Here is a 16,748-nt window from a genome sequence, read left to right on the forward strand (position 1 = left end):
AGATCCGAAAGCAAAAGTGATTGTTTCTAGAAACGGGTCCTTTCTCGAGGAAAAGTTTCTCTCGAAAGAATTGAGTGGGAGGATGATGGAGACTTGATGAGGTTATTGAACCGTCACTTCAACTAATGTGTAGCAGGGCACAGGAAGTTGTTCCTGTGGCACCTACACCAATTGAAGTTGAAGCTTATGATAGTGATCATGAAACTTCGGATCAAGTCACTACCAAACCTCATAGGTCGACAAGGATGTGTACTACTTCAGAGTGGTACGTAATCCTGTCTTGGAAGTCATGTTGCTAGACAACAATGAACCTACGAGCTATGGAGAAGCGATGGTGGGCCCGGATTCCGACGAATGGCTCGAGGCCATCAAATCCGAGAGAGGATCCGTGTATAAAAACAAAGTATAGACTTTGGAAGAACTACTTGATCGTCGTAAGGCTATTGGGTGCAGATGGATTTTAAATGGAAGACGAACAATGATGGTAAGTGTCACCATTAAGAAAGCTCGACTTGTCGTTAAGATGTTTTCCGACAAGTTCAATTAGTTGACTACGATGAGACTTTCTCACTCGTAGCGATGCTAAGAGTCTGTTGGAATTATGTTAGCAGTTACTGCATTATTTATGAAATCTTGCAGATAGGATGTCAAAACATTGTTTCCTTGATGATTTTCTTGAGGAAAGGTTTTGTCAATCCTGAAAGATGCTAACAAGTATGCAAAGCTCCAACAATCCTTCTAAGGAACGGAGTAAGCATCTCGGAGTTGGAATGTATACGCTTTGATGAGATGATCAAAGATTTTGGGTTTATACAAAGTTTATGAGAAACTTGTATTTCCAAAGAAGTGAGTGGGAGCACTATAGAATTTTTGATGAGTATATGTTGTTAACATATTGTTGATCAGAAATGATGTAGAATTTCTGGAAAGCATGCAGGGTTATTTGAAAAGTGTTTTTCAATGGAAAACCTGGGTTAAGCTACTTGAACATTGAGCATCAAGATCTATAAGGATAGATCAAAAACGCTTAATAGTACTTTCAAATGAATACATACTGTGACAAGATTTTGAAGGAGTTCAAAATAGATCAGCAAAGAAGGAGTTTTTGGTTGTGTTACAAGGTGTGAGTATTGAGTAAGACTCAAGACCTGACCACGGCAGAAGAGAGAGAAAGGACGAAGGTCGTCCCCTATGCTTTAGATGTAGGCTCTACAGTATGCTATGTTGTGTACCGCACCTGAAGTGTGCCTTGCCATGAGTCAGTCAAGGGGTACAAGAGTGATCCAGGAATGGATCACATGACAGCGGTCAAACTTATCCTTAGTAACTAGTGGACTAAGGAAATTTCTCGATTATGGAGGTGGTAAAAGAGTTCGTCGTAAAGGGTTACGTCGATGCAAACTTTGACACTAATCCGGATGACTCTGAGTAGTAAACCGGATTCGTATAGTGGAGCAGTTATTTGGAATAGTTCCAAGTAGCGCGTGGTAGCTGCATCTACAAGATGACAAAGAGATTTGTAAAGCACACATGGATCTGAAAGGTTCAGACCCATTGACTAATAAACCTCTCTCACAAGCAAGATATGAACAAACCCCATGGGTGTTGGATTCATTACAATCACATAGTGATGTGAACTAGATTATTGACTCTAGTGCAAGTGGGAGACTGTTGGGAATATGCCCTAGAGGCAATAATAAAATGGTTATTAGTGTATTTCCTTGTTCATGATAATTGTCTATTGTTCATGCTATAATTGTATTAACTGGAAACCGTAATACATGTGTGAATACATAGACCACAACATGTCCCTAGTAAGCCTCTACTTGACTAGCTCGTTGATCAATAGATGGTCATGGTTTCCTGACCATGGACATTGGATGTCATTGATAACGAGATCACATCATTAGGAGAATGATGTGATGGACAAGACCCAATCCTAAGCATAGCACAAGATCGTGTAGTTCGTTTACTAAGAGCTTTTCTAATGTCAAGTATCATTTCCTTAGACCATGAGATTGTGCAACTCCCGGATACCGTAGGAATGCTTTGGGTGTACCAAACGTCACAACGTAACTGGGTGGCTATAAAGGTGCATTACAGGTATCTCCGAAAGTTTCTGTTGGGTTGGCACGAATTGAGACTGGGATTTGTCACTCCGTGTGACAGAGAGGTATCTCTGGGCCCACTCGGTAATGCATCATCATAATGAGCTCAATGTGACTAATGAGTTAGCCACAGGATCATGCGTTACGGAACGAGTAAAGAGACTTGCCGGTAACGAGATTGAACGAGGTATGGGGATACCGATGATCGAATCTCGGGCAAGTAACATATCGATAGACAAAGGGAATTTTATACGGGATTGATTGAATCCCCGACGTCGTGGTTCATCTGATGAGATCATCGTGGAACATGTGGGAGCCAATATGGGTATCCAGATCCTGCTATTGGTTATTGGTCGGAGAGATGTCTCGGTCATGTCTGCATGGTTCCCGAACCCGTAGGGTCTACGCACTTAAGGTTCGGTGACACTAGAGTTGTTATGGGAAATAGCATGTGGTTACCGAAGGTTGTTCGGAGTCCCGGATGAGATCTCGGACATGATGAGGAGTTCCGAAATGGTCTGGAGGTGAAGATCGATATATTGGATGAAGACTATTGGAGTCCGGAATTGTTCCAGGGGTACCGGGTGACGACCAGCGTGTCCGAAAGTGGTTTCGGAGGCTCCGGCAAGTGTTGGGGGCCTTATGGGCCAAGGGGAAGGGGCACACCAGCCCACTAAGGGGTTGTGCGCCCCTCCCACCCCATCTCATGTAACCAGGAGAGGTGGGGGTGCCTCCCCTAGGGCAGCCTCCCCTCCTGGCTTGGGGGGCAAGTCTCCTAGGGGTGGGGGCGCCCAAAACCCATCTAGGGTTCCCTCCCTGGCCGCCGCCCCTCCCCTAGATGGGATCTGAAGGGGCCAGCCCCCTCTCCCCTTCTCCTATAAATAGTGGGGGTGGGAGGGCTGCCATAAGACGAGACCCTTCCCCTTGCGCAGTCCCTCCCCCTCTCCTACACCTCCTCCTCCTCTATAGCGCTTCGCGAAGCCCTACCGGAGAACCACGAGCTCCATCACCACCACGCCATCATGCTGTCGGAGTTCTCCCTCAACTTCTCCTCTCCCCTTGCTGGATGAAGGAGGAGGAGACGTCCCCGGGCTGTACGTGTGTTGAACGCGGAGGCGCCGTTGTTCGGCGCTTAGATCGGAATCGACCGCGATCTGAACCGCTGCGTGTACAACTCCAGCAACCGCGTTCATGTAACGCTTCCGCTTAGCGATCTTCAAGGGTATGAAGATGCACTCCCTCTCTCTCGTTGCTAGTATCTCCTAGATTGATCTTGGTGACACGTAGGAAATTTTTTGAATTATTGCTGTGTTCCCCAACATTTACTTGCAACCAAATCTGGTATTGATGAGCTCAATTTCAGCAAATCTGTTTGCTATGCTTTTGTGTGCAAAGAGGCATTATTTTCATTCGAGGACGTGCCTTCCTCTTTGCCTCCTACTGTTACTAACATTTTGCAGGAGTTCACTGACGTCTTTCCACAAGACGTGCCACCGGGATTACCACCTATTCGAGGGATTGAGCATTAGATTGACTTAATTCCCGGTGCATCGCTACCCAACCATGCACCATACCGTACCAATCCAGAGGAGACGAAGGAGATTATGCGTCAAGTCCAGGAGCTGCTCGACAAAGGTTATATACGCGAATCCGTTAGTCCTTATGTTGTTCCTATTATTCTAGTGTCAAAAAAGGATGGTCATCGCGTATGTGTGTTGATTGTAGAGGCATTAATAATATTACTATTCGTTATCATCATCCTTTTCCTAGGATAGATGATATTCTTGATGAATTGAGTGGCTCTACAATATTCTCCAAAGTTGATTTGCGTAGTGGATACCATCAAATTCATATGAAATTGGGGGATGGATGGAAAACAGCATTTAAAACGAAGTTTGGATTATATGAGTGGTTAGTCATGCCTTTTGGGTTAACTAATGCACCTAGTACTTTCATGAGATTAATGAACGAAGTTTTACGTGCTTTCATTGGATGATTTGTGGTAGTCTATTTTGATGATATACTGATTTATAGCAGATCTTTGGAGGAACATTTACGTGTTGTTTTTATTGCTCTTCGTGATGCATGTTTGTTTGGTAACCTTGGTAAGTGCACCTTTTGCACTGACCGAGTACCTTTTCTTGGCTATGTTGTTACTCCACAGGGAATTGGAGTTGATAAACCCAAGATTGAGGCTATTGAGAGTTGGCCGCAGCCCAAAACGGTCACATGAGTGAGGAGTTTTCTTGGCCTCGCTGGATTCTATAGGCGTTTTGTGACAGATTTCAGCACCATTGCTGCACCTCTCAATGAGCTTACAAAGAAGGATGCGCCTTTTGTTTGGGGTACCGCACAGGAAGAATCTTCACGGTATTGAAAGATAAGTTGACACATGCTCCTTTACTCCAACTTCCTGATTTTAATAAGACTTTCGATCTTGAATGTGATGCTAGTGGAATTGGATTAGGAGGTGTATTATTACAAGATAGCAAACCTGTTGAATACTTTTCTAAAAAATTGAGTGGGCCTAGTCTGAATTATTCGACTTATGATAAAGAATTATATCCTGTTGTTCGGACTTTAGAAACATGACAACATTATTTATGGCCCAAAGAATTTGTTATACATTCTGATCATGAATTTTTGAAACATATTAAAAGTCAAGCTAAAATGAATCGTAGACATGCTAAATGGGTTGAATTCATTGAGACTTTCCCTTATGTCATTAAACAGAAGAAGGGTAAAGAAAATGTTATTGCTGATGCATTGTCTCGTCGCTATACTATGCTTTCACAACTTGACTTCAAAATATTTGGTTTGGAGACCATCAAAGATCAATATGTGCATGATGCTGATTTTAAAGATGTAATGTAGAATTGCAAAGAAGGAAGAATGTGGAATAAGCTCCTCATTAATGATGGATTTGTGTTTCGTGCTAACAAGCTATGCATTCCAGCTAGCTCCGTTCGTCTTTTGTTGTTGCAGGAGGCGGATGGATGATTAATAGGACACTTTGGCATGAAGAAGACAAAGGATATACTTGCTACACATTTCTTTTGGCCAAAGATGAGACGGGATGTTGAGCGTTTTGTTGATCGCTGCACTACATGTCAAAAAGCTAAGTCATGACTCAATCCTCATGGTTTATATATGACTTTACCTGTAGCTAGTGTTCCTTGGGAGGATACATCTATGGACTTTGTTTTAGGTTTACCTCGAACAAAGAAGGGGAGGCATAGCAAATTTGTTGTCGTGGATAGGTTCTCAAAAATGGCACACTTTATACCATGTCATAAAAGCGATGATGTTGTTAATGTTGCTGATTTGTTCTTTCGTGAAATTATTTGCTTGCATGGTGTGCCAAATACTATTGTTTCAGATCATGATACTAAATTTCTTAGCCACTTTTGGAGATGTTTATGGGCTAAGTTGGGGACTAAACTGCTTTTTAGTACTACATGTCACCCCCAAACTGATGGACAAACTGAAGTAGTCCATAGAACATTGTCTACTCTACTTAGGGCTATTTTGAAGAATAAAAAGAAAATGTGGGAAGAATGCTTGCCTCATATTGAATTTGCTTATAATCGTTCATTGCATTATACTACTAACATGTGCCCTTTTGAAATTGTGTATGGTTTCCTTCCTCGTGCACCTATTGATTTGTTGCCTCTTCCATCTTCAGAGAAGGTTAATTTTGATGCTAAACAACTTGCTAAATTGATCTTAAAAATGCATGAGCTAACTAAGGAGAACATTGAGCATATGAATGCTAAATATAAACTTGTTGGAGATAAGGGTAGAAAACGTGTTGTCTTTGCACCTGGAGATCTAGTTTGGTTACATTTGCGTAAGGATAGATTTCCTGATTTGTGCAAATCAAAGCTAATGCCATGTGCTGATGGTCCATTTAAGATGTTAGAGAAAATAAATGATAATGCATATAAACATGAGCTGCCTGCAGATTTTGGGGTTAGTCCCACTTTTAACATTGCAGATTTGAAGCCTTATTTGGGTGAGGAAGATGAGCTTCCGTCGAGGACGACTTCATTTCAAGAAGGAGGGTGATGAGGACCTCAATACCATTGTTACACCCATAGCCCGTACTGCTACATATACTGGACCAATTAATAGAGCTCGGGCATGCTAATTAAATTATCAGGTACTTCCGTTTCTTGGTAATTATTGTAATGTTCATGAGAATATGATGCTGCCTAAATTGGATACATTTGTTTTGCTTACAAATGAAGGGCCTGGCATAGATAAGAGGGATGAACGCTGGAGCAAGACCAAGCATGGAGATGATGACATGCGCAAGGGAACAAGAACGGAGTTACAAGTGATGATTTCAGGACTTTGAAGCCACCATAAGGAGTGCATGAAGCTTTGGACGAAATATACAAGATGCCACTTCATAAATTTTGTCCGGAGGCTATTCTAGGTGCTGCATCACCTTATTATTGGCCCAGGCCCATGTAATTTCGAATACTTAAGTATAGGCTGTTTTTAGAGTCTATATGTGTGGGGAAACAAGAGTTAGGGTTAGTTTCGGACCCCTCCTCGAAGGGCCATGAAATCCCCCCCCCCCCTCTTCCTCCATATATATAGCCCTTAGGGCATCGTTTAGACTTTGGGTTTTATTGAGATAAAAAGTTCGCCATAGCTGCAACTTCGCGTACTTCGTTTGTGCTCAACGACCAGACAAAGGCGTCACTGTAACACCCACGATGCGGCTATATCTCCCATGTGTCGGAGCACGACTTAGAGGCATAACCGCATTGTAGGCATGTCGCAAGAGGGGTAATCTTTACACATCCCATGTACTGAATAAGAAAGGGATAAAGAGTTGGCTTACAATCGCCACTTCACACAATACATGAATATGGCATTACATCATCCAGATACAATCAAGGCCCGACTACGGAACCAAAATAAAAGAAGACTACCCCTAATGCAAAAGATCCCCGATCTCCCCAACTGGGCTCCACTACTGATCAACTGGAAATGAAACAACACAATGAACACGATCTTCATCGAGCTCCTCCTTGAGCTCGGTTGCGTCACCTGCACGGTATCATCGGCACCTGCAAAATGGTTTTGGAAGTAATCTGTGAGTCATGGGGACTCAGCAATCTCACACCCTCGCGATCAAGACTATTTAAGCTTATGGGTAGGTAAAAGGTATGTGAGGTGGAGCTGCAGCAAGCACTAGCATATATGGTGGCTAACTTACGCAAAAGAGAGCGAGAAGAGAAGCAAAGCATGTTCGAGAATCTATGATCAAGAAGTGATCCTAGAACTACTTACGTTCAAGCATAACACGAGACCGTGTTCCCTCCCCGGACTCCGCCGAAAAGAGACCATCACAGCTACACACGCGGTTGATGCATTTTAATTAAGTTAAGTGTTAAGTTTTCTACAACCGGATATTAACAAATTCCCATCTTCCCATAACCGCGGGCACGGCTTTCGAAAGTTCAAAACCCTGCAGGGGTGTCCCAACTTAGCCCATCACAAGCTCTCACGGTCAATGAAGGATATTTCTTCTCCCAGGAAGACCCGATCAGACTCGGAATCCCGGTTACAAGACATTTCGACAATGGTAAAACAAGACCAGCAAAGCCACCCGAATGTGCCGACAAATCCCGATAGGAGCTGCACATATCTCGTTCTCAGGGCACACCGGATTGTCCAAGGTTCTAGTAGGCCAGCCCAGAGTTGCCCCTGGTGGCCACCAGCAGCTGACAGGTTGGACCAACACTCAGAGGAGCACTGGCCCAGGGGTTTAAATAAAGATGACCCTTGAGTCTGCAGAACCCAAGGGAAAAAAGGCTAGGTAGCAAATGGTAAAAACCAATGTTGGGCCTTGCTGGAGGAGTTTTATTCAAGGCGAAGTGTCAAGGGGTTCCCATTATAGCCCAACCATGTAAGGAACGCAAAATCAAGGAACATAACACCGGTATGACGGAAACTAGGGCGGCAAGAGTGGAACAAAACACCAGGCATAAGGCCGAGCCTTCCACCCTTTACCAAGTATATAGATGCATTAATTAAATAAGAGATATTGTGATATCCCAAAAATCCATGTTCCAACATGGAACAAACTCCATCTTCACCTGCAACTAGCAACGCTATAAGAGGGGCTGAGCAAAGCGGTAACATAGCCAAACAACGGTTTGCTAGGACAAGGTGGGTTAGAGGCTTGACATGGCAATAAGGGAGGCATGATATAGCAAGTGGTAGGTATCGCGGCATAGGCATAGCAAGAGAGCGAGCAACTAGCAAGGAAAGATAGAAGTGATTTCGAGGGTATGGTCATCTTGCATGAGATCCCGCAAGGAAGAAGAACGAGTCCATGAAGAAGACAAACGGACGTAGTCGAACGGGTCCTCACGACTCCGGAACGAAACCGAAGCTAACGCGAGAAGCAACCCGGAAAGAAGCAAACAACATAGTAAACAACCATCACATAAACATGGCATGATGCACAACCAAGTATGATGCATGTCCGGCTTAATGAGGCATGGCATGGCAAAGTGCACAAACAAAACTACAAGTTAAGTGGAGCCCAATATGCAACGAGTTGCATATTGACGGAACACCACATCAATTATTTAGTTCACTCCCGGTTAGGTACTCAACAAAATTATTGTTGGTTAACATGGCAAGATGTGAAACATAACAAAACTATACCATCTAAACAATTTAAATGGGGCCGGATATACCAAACAACAATCCCGATAAATCCCCATATGCATTAGTAATTTAATGCAAACAACAATTTTAAACATTCTTGGTGTTATTATCATGATGCGGATGACATGTTCAAGTTTTATGCAATTTTTACTAAAAGTTGACAAGAGTATTATGAAGCATTTTTCACCGTGGTGGAAAGAATAGGGGTGCCAAACCAACGATAATGAAAACAGTGCCACGGCAACGTTCTGGTTCCGGTAACTCGATTGAGATACCGATGCAAAGGAGAAGTGTGCGGATGCGTGCAAAAGATGGTGGGGCGCTCCCGGATACCGGGTGTCCCATGAGTCGATGGCAAGGAAGCGAGAGACACTACGGACACGGCGCAGACAAAGGGGACATGTCATACAACACAAGAAATCGTTCTTGGACGGTCATCTCGGTGGTTTATACCTTCGAAGCGAGCGTTTCGAGGCGGACGAGTTCGATGGGACATAGTGGTACTTTCGGTCCTCGGCGACGGAAGAAGTACCGACGTTCTCAAGGCACTTGTCGGTCCGGACGTGGTGTAGTTGTACATGGCAAACGTAGTGGTACTCGGCGTCTTGTCAAACCCAAGCGACGGTAGAGGTACCCGTTTTCTTGTCAAAATCACAGCGGCGGTAGTTGTACACGGTTTGTAGATGTTCGGGTCACCAGTAGAGGTACTTGCATAGCGTTACAAGGTCGGTCTCGCCGGTCTCGGTCTCGGCAGCGTAGTTGTACAAACGCGACATCGGACTTGTCAAATCCGAACTCTTCGGGGGTGTAGTGGTACTTGGCGAATCCACGTAGTCGTGCACGTTCCAACATCAATCTTGGAGGGACACCGACGGCGTGGTACTTGGCGAATCCGGGAGACGGTACTTGACGATCCACGTATGTGTCTTGACGGGCTCGACAATTCCAAGTGACACCAGCACACATCCACGGTAATCGTCCACTTGAAGGCGGTAGACGAAATGGCGATCCAGGTACTTGGTGTGCCGCGAGCAACGTTGTGGTGCAAAGGTGCAGCGGTGGGCTCGAACACGAAAATGTTGTCGGGATGCGACATGGGAGATGGAACGCACGCAGCAGAGGCTAGCGGCAACGCACGTCCATGGCCCCGGCCAGAATGAGCAGGACAATGAGGAGGGCAGGGCGCAGGCACACCATGGAGGTCGGTGCTGCCATGGCCGCGTGGGTCAGGCGAGCTCGCAGTCTCCAAGCGGAGGAGACGGACGGCAGCGGCCTACTGGTCGCCGGCAGGACGGCTGGAGTCGAGGAAGAAGGAGGCTGAGGCGCGGGGGTGCTCTGCGAGGAGAAGGAAGAGGAGAGGCGGCGCGGGAGGTCTAGCGCGGCGCAGGAGAGACAGCGGCGGCTGCGCTAGGCGGTGGAGCGAGGCGTTGTTGGCGTGGAGCGGTCGGGAGGAGGACAAGGGCGCGGTGCTGCTCGACGGCTTGGACTCCGCCGGCCGGAAACAGCAGGGAGCTCCTGCTCCCGCCGAAGACGACGACGGGAGGATGGGGAGAGAGGAACGTAGGGGCCATGGGGCGGCTGCGCGCTTGCGGGAGCGAAGCGATGGGCGCGCGCGCGTGTGGAGAGGCTCGGGGTCGCGCGCGGGGTGGCCCTGCTGGAGGTCGCCGACGGCGGTGGGTGGCGATCGGGAGGAGGACGAGAGGAAGATGGGATCGGGGCGAGTGAGGGTCTCCTGGCGGCGCGAGGGAAGATGCGAGGGAGATGGCCGAGAGATGGGAACGCTAGGGTTAGTGCGGCTGGGCTGCGGGATGGCCTTGGGCCAAATGGGCCAGCGCGGTGGAGGTCTGCTGGTTGGCCGGCCTGGGCCTTAGGGAGGAAAGTGGGGAAGGAGGCCGGCCTGGCACTGAGGCCCAAGTGGCCAACTGGACCTCTCTCTCCCCCTCATATTTCTTTAGCAGAAAAGACAATAAAGAGAGGAAAATAAATAGAGGTTTAGGAAAAGATTTTTGGACATGGGGATAATTTTCCCGAACTCACAAAAATACGCTTGTTCCGAGAAAATAGAAAAGGCCAAGATTGGATGATGTAAATTCAAACTCATTTGAATTTAATTCAAATGGGTTTGAACTAGGACTAGGTTTTGGAAGTGTCCAAAAATGTTGAGAATGTAGGTGGAGCTCCGGAAAATGACGGAAGGATATATGGCAAAGTTAGAGGTTAAGAGTTGTGATAACAAAGGCATTGGGATCTGCAAGTGTGTTATGGTGAATTCCAAAAATGGAATATTTATAATAGCTCCCTAATATCGGGAGGATATGTTATAAAGAGAAACACCATGTGAATTCCCTCGGTTTAAATAGATCGAACATCCATGCAATTTATTTGGTTGAGTTTTAAAAAAATGACATGATGGCATGATGACATGATGCAGTGCACAAATGCAAAGATGAATGCAACAAACAAAACAAATTACCCGACGAAACTCGGAAAACCAAGGAAGGCATCTGAAGCTCCGGTCTTGGGGCGTCACAGTCACAGAGCCCCACCTTCATTAATAAAGCTTCCCTCTTATATTCGCAATATCTAGATTGCAATCTCAGTTTCTTGCTTGTTCTTCGTTTGCTCGCAGGAAACAGACCCTCGTGGTCAGGTTGATCGTGATCCGGCGTGGTCAATAACCTCTCGGAGTTGGTTTAGCGATTGCTAAGGTGCAACGTCCTCGCACGTTGGTAGTCGGATCGTGAAAGTCTACTCCTCCGAAACGATAATCACCATCTCATCGAAAGACGGGACACCTTTGCCTCTATCATCTCCACAACTGATCAACTAAGCCAGAGCCCATATAGCCAATGGATGTACATGCAATCTACTAGTCACTAAGTTTGTTTGATCTTTTTGAGCCTAGACGGCACCCACTTACATTCAGAGGGTATAAACCATGATATTCTTGAAACCACCCAGCAATACCATTCAGGCACACTTAGCCATGGTCCATGTCCTTAGAAAAGGAACAAGGAATTCCATGATGTAACCCTATCTAGCCAGAGGTGAATTATATATTATGTTTTTACTCAAGTTATATTATATATAGTCCTCACATAATCTCAATGAATACACGAACCAATCTCCATCTACATAGCATAGCAAGATTACAACTACCACGATCTACATAAGGCCATACTAAGCTGAAACCCAATAACAATATCATACTACCATAATATTCCTACACATGCATAATATAGTAATGTGATATATGACTACATGCATAAAAAATAGGTTGGAGTATGATCAAGGTGTAAATTGCCTGATACGTTTGATGGAGTTCTTCGCACTCACAATCCTGATAATTCTACACGCCACGTTCCGAATAATCTATAGTTAACGAAAGAACTCAAATCAATAACCATGCCATACAAAAAAATCAAAAGAACAATAAAACAAATATGGCAAGGTTAAACAAAATCAATATAGTTGGGCCTAATATATAATATGGGCGTACATGGTGCTATAAGGTGACAAGTGAAGGAAATCGACTCAAAAGAGTTAACAGAGGATGAACTGTTGCTCTACAAGATTACTTCAAAGATGGTATAGAAGAGTGCCAAGGGTATATGGAACAACATAAATGTTGTTTGAATGATTGCATAGGACATACTAGAATTCACTTGCAAAAAGAATTGATGGAATAGGAACACTACAACGAAAGTTATAGTGGAATGAGGTTTGAATTAAATTTAAATTTAAAATAGGTCAAAAAGAATTTGAAGATGAGTGTTCAGAATATATTTAGCAAGTATTTGATACAAGTGTTTCATGGGCAAAAGGAATCAATTGAGTACGATATACTATTTGCAAGATATGGTCAAATGATGATTCAAACTCAAATTTGAATTGCTCAAATTTGAAAAGTCCGAAAGTTTAAATTAATGGTGATAATAGATAGTAGAGGTCAATATGAACATATAGAAAAAGAGAATCACTAAATTTGAATATACGGATCACAAAATATAACGGAACAAAGTTCGATTTGAAATATGTGAAAAATTCTGCCGTGACATCATTTCTGAACTACAGCCGCAGCTGTTCTGGGAGTACCACATGTCAACACGTGATAAGCTGGTACCAGTTTAGCTGAGATTAAGCAGGATTGTTGATTTTAAGTGATGATGAATGGCTCACATTGTGCCGCGTCGTTGGGATTTGGGAGTCGCTGGATTTCTCTCCGGACAGGAAAACGACGACGGCGGCGAGGCTCTGGTTGATGATAGCATCATCTCCGGCGGTCTATGAGTTGGGGAAGTGGGACCGGGAGGTGTGGCGGCGAGAAGTGCGTCCGAGGGCGTCCTAGGGGCGCTCCGGTGCGTCCGGTAGTGATGGGGAAACGTGGGCGGAGTCAGGCGGTGCTATGCGCGTCCCGGCGAGATCGGTTGACGGGGGCCCAGATTCTTGTGTCTGCGAAGGGGAAAGATGGTCAGGGAGAGGCGGGACATCAAGGCGATTCTGCAGACGAACAGAGGGGCAGGGGTGTGGCTTATTGTCGCCAGACTTGGCCATGGAAGGAAGCTCGTTCAGGAGAGCTTTGCGAGGTCAGTGTACTCGATCTCGAACTAGAAATCGAGTGCTCGGTGTAGAAATTGAGCGAGGAAGTCGCGTAGGTCTCGTTGTAGTTGGAGATGGACCGAATGACGGAGGGATCAGGGAGATCGAGCGCGATCCGTGTGGGGTTCATGCGGCGGCGGTGTCGTGCTGAAGAGCGACTCGGACGGGAGGTAGGAGATAACGGGCGGGTCCCACTGTCATAGATAGAGAAGGAGTAGAGATGCAGACAGGTGGGGTCTCGGGGATGACGTCAGCGGTGACGCGAGCGTACCATTTGGGTGAGGTGGGCTGGCCTACTACCGCTTGCGGGACTGGGCCTCGGCCTGTTGGGCTGGCAGCCGCGCTGCGTCGTGCGCGGGCAATAGATAGCGATGTGGGCTTCGGTTTAGGTTTAGGAATAGGTTTAGTTATTTCCCATTCTGCTTTATTTACAGAAATAATTTTGGCTCGAAAGAATGGCCCAAAAAAATTTCTAGAATATACCGTAACAACCACAAAAATAAATATAGTTACATTCAACATAGTGAACATTTTCCAGACCAAGTATTTATATAACATACATATAATATTTTGGTAAACTTTACTTTGACACTTGTAAAATGTTCCATCAAATATTTTGAACTCTAGAGAGAAATGCAAATAACAATTAAAGCATTTTCAACTCATTTTTAACCTTGAAAGAGTCATATTACCTTCACTCGTAATATTTTCTTTTTTGAGTTAGAATTGTTTTAAATATTCAAAATCTGAATGAGAGAATATTCAATTATTTCACCAATACTATTATTTGAGGAAGTCATGTCGCCCTCTCTCGTATTTGAATTGGAAATATTATGAATATTCTCAAACCCAAAACAAGAACCAAATGAATAATTGGGAAAGTCCTTTTATTCCTTCTCGTTTATTATTCTTTAAAATATTCCAAAAGTTTCAAGTCCTAACCAAATTTAACTAACAACAAGCAATAGAAGCAAGTTTTTATTAATCCTATTTAAATAATTAAAATTCCAAAATTTAGAATTTTTGGATGTTACAAGCTTAAGAAGAATGTATGCAAAAGATGCACTGGTGACATAATAGGAAAAATATTACCATGATATCTTAGTTAAACACGTGGACCACTGGCACGTATTGATCATAACTTGGAGGAATATGCGGACTCGTCTTAAAAGTCTCAACATCATTAATTGATGAAACGAAATGATTTATCTCCTCGCAAGTTAGTTTAGACCCGTAAGTGTAGTAAGGTTTTGTCTATTATGTTCCGTACATTTTTTGAATAATGGAAATAAGCTGTCAACTATTGTTAAATAAGCAATATAAATTACTTAATAAATATGTTTGAGAAAATCATGTAGAGGTAGAACTGGAAGCATATCAACATCGACCCAAATGTCGATATTATCTTCGATGTCATCTTCAGGACCAAGATCGAAGGTGACATGCATACCCTCCTGAAAACTATACGCCTTGTATAGTGCTATCCAATTTGAGCAACCATGGGAGTAGGTCATTGCATTTTATAGCTTTACGGCAAAAGCGCAACCATGTTGGGTCCTGAGGTGAACTCTCTTTGTCCCCTTATTCTCACGATCTTCAAAATCTAGCTTTTCTAAGACATAACGTCTTACATGGCAGGGGATGCACTAGTCGAATTGTAAAAAACAGAAATTACACGTTGAAGAAGCAGAAGTCATGCTTAATTACGAAACAAGACTTGTCGTCGTTGTGTACCGTAGAAACATCGAAGGTCTCATCAAGCTTAATACCCGCCAAACGTCTTCTAGGTGAGGCATGCCGCAGACCCCGGTCGTCACCACAATAATCGCACTCAGGGATCCTATCACCGTCAGACATTTCCTATGTTTATAATTCAAAGATTCAAAATCGATTGACGACAATTACCAGAAAACTCAACACACAAATCACTATTCAACACGGGTTGACTTTTGGTCCATCAAGTCTTCCTTGCTACACTCTATCCCACGTGGTGTATATGGTGGGCACTCCCTCTCTGATATTGCGACCATCGGTGATGGTCGCTCCTCCCTTCGTTCCTGAGTGCATTACAGTAAAATGTCTGGCACGTGGGAACGAAGGGGAAACGACCCCCACGAGAACAATCGGAATTCTTCCTCTCTGATATTTTGTCAGTATATTGGAAAACTCCCTCACAGATAATTCGACTGTCAGTGATTCTTACTTCCTCTCCTTCTCTCGTGCATTACCAAGGTATATCACTATAAGAAGGAAAGGAAACGACCCCGACGACAATAGTCAGCATCCTTCCTTCAAGCACGGACTGAAAGTCACTCAAGTAGCATCGACTGAATGAAAGTCAGCCCATTACATATATGGAGCAATGCCATAAAAATGGCCTATGTTCTGCCAGAATGTCGATTAATTCCCGTTCCGACAAATCACGGGCACTCTAGCACAAGTCACGCCAAAAATCACAACAAAATTCGGCATGACCTTTGATAGAATAGGACATATCGAGCGCCTGAAATTTGCCGGAACAAAAATGAATCAACATTGCGGCAAAACATAGGCCACTCAGAGGTGTTCCCTGCAAACAATAAAATCCAAGATAGCACTTGGCAAGCACATACACATGCTAGTATTGCACAGCACTACTCCACATATCACATGTACAAATAGATCATCTTTACTCACTAGACGGCTATCAAGGATGCAGGTGTTTTTGGTGATCTTTTGGGTGTCGTCGAGCGGCTCGTCGGTGTGATCTACCCCACACCACATGATGAGTTACACATGAGCATGTAAACACTATTGACATTTTCATTTCTTCACATTTTCATTACAAAAATACTATCTTTATTTCTTCACATTTTCATTTTCATTTCTTCACATGTTCAAATAGAGTCAAGTTCCTTGCGTTTTCATTTGAAAAAAAATTCTAGCTTCACATTTTCATTTCAAAGAATACAAGCCTCACATTTTCATTTCATAAAAAAACAAGCCTCACATTTTCAATTCAACATTGTTGGATTTTACTTCTCCCAATAATTCCCCTAAAATGTTCATATATTTTTTATGCACTTGATCATCAATTTATGATGAAACTTCTAAAATTCAATATATGTACTACAAAAACTAAATTACACTACTGCAAGATGCTGCTAACGCGACACTACGATCAAAGACCATTTGACGAAATTGTGTGCGATGCATTAATCACAAATGGGGATGTAAAAAACCATCAAAAAATATGCAAAACATTTGCGACGGTGGAGACATCAAACATGGTTCAGATTTTATTTACGTGTGCGATGCGGGGCATACAATTGATCCATACGAACTCTTTGCGATTAGAGAGTGCAG

The 16,748-nt window shown here is 43.9% G+C and overlaps 1 long non-coding RNA gene across 1 annotated transcript; it reads right to left on the reverse strand.

Annotated features, from left to right (window-relative positions):
* Positions 1-12,810: 12,810 nt before the first annotated feature.
* Positions 12,811-13,683, reverse strand: LOC125526777. The gene is made up of 2 exons (XR_007291888.1): positions 13,351-13,683; positions 12,811-13,256 (listed from the first exon to the last, which is right to left on the reverse strand). It is a non-coding gene; the product is annotated as an uncharacterized LOC125526777 (long non-coding RNA).
* Between the last annotated feature and the right edge of the window lie 3,065 nt (positions 13,684-16,748).

This window comes from Triticum urartu, chromosome 1, assembly GCF_003073215.2.
Source record: "Triticum urartu cultivar G1812 chromosome 1, Tu2.1, whole genome shotgun sequence".
NCBI classification, from domain to species: domain Eukaryota; kingdom Viridiplantae; phylum Streptophyta; class Magnoliopsida; order Poales; family Poaceae; genus Triticum; species Triticum urartu.